Here is a 5,315-nt window from a genome sequence, read left to right as displayed (position 1 = left end):
GCAGGGAGACCGGGGCTCTGTGCACGGGAAGATTAGGGATACTCAGAGCCGAGGGACAGAGCCACAAGAGACAAGGGAGGGGCCTCTAGGGAGTGATTGCAGAGCGCCTCAGGGAAATGCAAATGATATGCAAAATATGCAAACCATTAGTGATTAGTTGTGGGTCAACAGCTCCAGGGCCCTCTGAGTAATAAGTTGGCTGCTCAGAGTGTAAAGCTTCTGATTGGGCCCAGGGGAAAGAGCAAGGGCTGGCCTTGGTGGGCCTGGACTAGGACCTCTGACCCTTCAGGCCACCAGCCCTCCTGGGTCCTTTCCTCATCAGCAAGGGTTTCAGGCAGCTAGAGGCTCACAGGAATCCGCGTTCGTGCTGCAAACTGCCCCTCTCTGTTTCTGCCGAGCGAGGCTGGCCCTCAGACCTGAGGTAGCCAGCTGCAACTAGCTGGATTGCGCAGCAGGGGGTGGATGGGGCTACTTCTTATTCTCTCTTCTCATCACCATGGGAATTTCTTTTCCCCCTTCTCCCTCCCTCAGCTTCTCCACCGGCCTCTCACACCTTGCAGAGCATTTTAGCCCGGTCCTTCCTATCTCCCTCCCAACCTGTTAGCTAGACCTGGTCTTAGTGCCCTTGTGACTCTGACCCGCCAGCTTTCGAGTGTGGGGAGAAAGGACCTGCTCTATCATTTCACATTGGGAAGCTGCTGATGGAGCTGCCAATCGTGCTGGTCTCTGACGACAGGGATGCTCCCAGGAGCACCTTCGTAGCTCCTGCATCTTATTGGGTCTTATTCCTCAAGTGGCAAGGTCTTCGATACAGACAGAGCCCACAAAGTGGTTGCCTTCTGAATGCCTGGGCTTGCTCCCAGGACTTCTGTGGAAGACATTTTTTTTTTCCCTTGGGGCTCTGCCACAGCAGGGGCAAGAGAAGTAAATCCAATCAATATCTGCCAAGTCCCTGCCTTGTGCCCCGCAGCGTTGGAAGGTACCTTGGATTGCAGGCAGGTGGGGGTGGGGAGTTGGTATGAGCAAAATGGATTCCCAGAAGCCGTCTGGACTGAAACCCCTCCCTCAAACCAGTTCTCCTCTACCTGTGGTAATCAATCCTCTCCAGAACAGCCCCTCAGAGGTGACAAGGTTCTTGAAAACAAGGCAGGAGGGAGACCTAAGGGTGGGGTGGTCAGGAGGACACTGCCTCCGCCTTTAGTGTGTGTGTGTGGGGTGGGTGGGTGGTGGTGGAGGCTTTAGGGACGGACCTTAAATCAGTGACCAGAGGTATGATCTGAACTTCAGTCATGTGACGTAGGTAACAGGAGGACTGGAAGTCTGAGCTATTCGGAGGGAGGTTCCTGCTGGTTTTCTCCCTAGACTCCAACCAGCGTTCTGGCTAGCCCTGGGAGAAGAGCTGGTCTTGGTACACCCCCTGAGCCACCCCCACCCCCAGTAAACACTTGCAATCTGCAGTCTGGACGCTTCCTCCCAAGTCTTCATCTTTCTCCTGTGCCTTCCTGAGAGGGATACCAAGAGGGGAAATGGGGTGCCAGGAGACTGTCTGGCCCAGATGGTAATCAGAAACCCCTCACCCGTAAAATGGGAATTACCCCCACTTGTTTCCTGGGACTGAGGCTGAGGCTGATGAGGGAGGTTTAGAACAGGGGAAGGTCTTCAGTGCACAGGCTCCAAGAAAGGCCCCCACAGACTCATGAAGGTATAGAAGCTCTTCAGCCTGCCCAGCTCCATCTGACTCCCTTTCTGAGAACTCTGGCTGCACCCTGCCTCCACCTTAAACTGTATCAGCCCTCCCCTCCCCCAGCCTCTGGGTGGGAGATCCTCCTTTGCCACTCCCTCCCCCAACAGTCTCCTTGGTGACATTGCCAGAGTGGCTCGAATCAGGCCCCTGCCTCCTGGGGGCCTCGCTGAGGAGAGCGGCTTCTTTTTCTGTCCCTCCCTCCTCCCCGCAGTGGTTCAGACACCCGCTGGCTGCCTGTGACCTTCAAGCTGTACTAGGTTCCCTTTCAGTTTCTCAGGCTTCCCGGGTGCCATCCGTCTTTAAGGCTGCTACCTCTGCAGCCACCAGGGGAGGATCAGGTGTACATGTGAGGCGGGCTGGCTCCTCTCTGGGTGCCTGAGAAACAGAATCAAATCTGAACAACTTTTCTTTGTATCTTTGGTTCAGTAGCCTGAGCCTCCAACCTCTCTCAAACTGGAGCAGAATGTGTGAGGGGCTGGGAAAAGGCTTGCAGGACTGGGATGGATTCTGGATAGAATGATCCCCACCTCCACCCCTACTCCGATTGCTTGAGTGAGCAGGGGTTAAAGGGGAGGGGTGAGGACCAAGGAAGAGATCCAGGCAGGGCCTACATTAGGGTGCCTTACTGTCATGGCTAGTTTTACATCTACTTGACACAAACTAGACTCATCTGAGAGTAAGGAACCTCCACTGAGGGAATGCCTCCCTAAAATCTGGCTGTAAGGCATTTTCTTAATTAGTGTTTGATGGGGGAGGGCCCAGCCTACTGTGAGCAGTGCCATCCCTGGGCTGGTGGTCCTGGGTTCTATAAGAAAGCAGGATGAGCAAGCCACAAAGAGCAAGCCAGTAAGCAGCACTCCTCCATGGCCTGTGCATCAGCTCCTGCTTCCAGGTTCCCCGTCTGGTTTGAGGGTTTAGCTTCCTTCATTGAACTGTGACTTGGGAAAGGTAAGGCAAATTACACAAAGCCTTTCCTCCCCAAGTTGCTTTTGGTCATAGTGTCTCATCACAGCAATAGAGACTCTAACTAAGACGCTCGCTAACCTCAGGAATAAAATTCTAGAGTACGGGTGCTTGTGGGTGGGTGGGGGCAGGGGAAGAATCTTCCAGTCATTAAGACAAATTTTTTTGTTTTGTTTTGTTTTGTTTTTCGAGACAGGGTTTCTCTGTGTAGCCCTGGCTGTCCTGGCACTCACTTTGTAGACCAGGCTGGCCTCGAACTCAGAAATCCGCCTGCCTCTGCGTCCCAAGTGCTGGGATTAAAGGTGTGCGCCACCACGCCCGGCTTAGAGTGTAAACTCTTTTTTTGTTTGTTTGTTTTTTTGTTTTTTCGAGACAGGGTTTCTCTGTGTAGCCCTGGCTGTCCTGGCACTCACTTTGTAGACCAGGCTGGCCTCGAACTCAGAAATCCGCCTGCCTCTGCGTCCCAAGTGCTGGGATTAAAGGTGTGCGCCACCACGCCCGGCTTAGAGTGTAAACTCTTTTTTTGTTTGTTTGTTTTTTTGTTTTTTCGAGACAGGGTTTCTCTGTGTAGCCCTGGCTGTCCTGGCACTCACTTTGTAGACCAGGCTGGCCTCGAACTCAGAAATCCGCCTGCCTCTGCGTCCCAAGTGCTGGGATTAAAGGTGTGCGCCACCACGCCCGGCTTAGAGTGTAAACTCTTAATACTAAACAAAACCTGTAATTGTGGTAGGCAGAGGGAAGCAGTCTTTCCTCAGAGGTTTCTAACCTGACTCCTGTTCCCGTGAATATGCACAATGACCCTGGAGCTTCAATCAGAATAAGGGTTCATCAGCTGGTCTTGACGGGGTGCAGCCTGCATCATCTAAGTGGAACTAGCCTCATCTCGCAAGCCCCTAAAGGAGAGGCTGGAGAGATGGCTTCCATCCTTAAGTCCGTTCTCCCAGAGAACCTGGATTCGGTTCCCACAGGCAGTGGCTCACAACTAACTGACTTGCAAGCCCAGTTTCTAGCGATCTGTGACCCTCTGGCCCCCATGGCACCTGCATTTACATGCACACATAACTCATACATATAATTTTAAAATAAAGATTTTAAGTCCTTAAAGGGGAAAAGGGAGATGGAAGAGCCAGGACCAAAGGATAGTAATGCAATATTGTTCTGACACAGACTCAGAACAATGGGATGTGTTCTGGGTGCTAAGGTGGTGCGGGGCTGCTTCCTCAGGAATACCAGCAGCTTCTAGAAGCTGCAAAAGGCTCCCCTGGGCCTCCAAAAAGCAATGAAGTCCTGCTAGCACCTCGGTTTGAGCTCAGTCAGATTCTGACTTACAGAACTGTAAAATAATAAATTTGTGCTGCTTCGAGGCACTAAGCTAGCGATCATGTGTAACTGCAGCAAAGAGAACTGAACAATGGTGAACGTGCATTCCCTCTCCGTGCCCATGAGGGACTGGTTCCGAGACCCCGTGCAGACAACAAAATCCGAGGATGCTCACGGCTCTTACTTAGAACGCCCTAGAGTTTGCGTATTGGCTATGCGCACTGACCAGTATGTGCTAATCTTCTGCAAATAGCAGTTTTACTGTATCGTTTGGGGAATAATAGAGAATAATAATAGAGAGAAAAGGTCTGTGTCTGTTTACTTTCATTCCGAGTGTTTTGCGGGTGCAGAAACTGCAGTTACGGAAGACTAACAAATACAGATGGAACCGGAGAGACTGGGCTTCTGGCAGACTCCACCTTGGCTCTGCTGCTCACTCAGCCTGAACTTCAGGGGAAAAGGGAGAAGGGTAAGGCGACAGGGCAGAACTGCTGAGGCCTGGGGGCACCATGGCACTCCTGACATTCACTGGATGTCAGACAGTCGGCCTCAGAGTTGGTTGCTGGAAGAATAGGGACCAAGAAAGGCATAAAGGGCATTAAGGTACCAGGACCCTACCTAGAAAAGAGACCACAGGAGGTTGGGCAGGTAACGGAAGTCCAAGGTTAGAGGTATCACACGTTTCTGTCTGCTTAATATGTTAGTATCATATTACTATTATTGGGACAAGGTCTCATGTAACCCAGGCTAGCTTTGAACGTGTTTCGTAGCTGGGGATAACTTTGAACTTCTGATTGTCCTGGTTCCCCTCTCAAGCGCTGGGATTACTGGGGCGTGTGCTGGGCTCTGCAGTGCAGAAGACAGAACAGCGCCCTGTGCCTGCTCAGTAAACCGCAACCCTAAACGTTATGAACGAATGCTTCTGAATTAAAAGAGTGCTCATAGTCACAAAGTTAAAGTATCACAGGACTTATAATGAACCAGGCATTTCCATTCCAGCCTTTCCCACCCTGTACCCCAGCCCCCGAGGCAGCTACTTTTAAACTGTTTTTGTTTTTCTAGGATTTATTTCAGATGTTTTTTTTTTAAACAACCAAATATACTATAGGTTTTTATATTTTACAGTTTAAGTCTTGAATATTGGTCTTGTACAATAGGAGATAAAACGTTATGTTGATTATCCTGCCCTCCACTTTTCTTCAATTATGTCTTTAAATTGTCAATTTAAAAATTCATGTATTTTCTCTCTCTCTCTCTCTCTCTCTCTCTCTCTCTCTCTCTCTCTCTC

This window comes from Mus caroli, chromosome 17 (assembly GCF_900094665.2).
Source record: "Mus caroli chromosome 17, CAROLI_EIJ_v1.1, whole genome shotgun sequence".
NCBI lineage: Eukaryota > Metazoa > Chordata > Mammalia > Rodentia > Muridae > Mus > Mus caroli.
Note: the sequence above shows the minus strand (reverse complement) of the source record.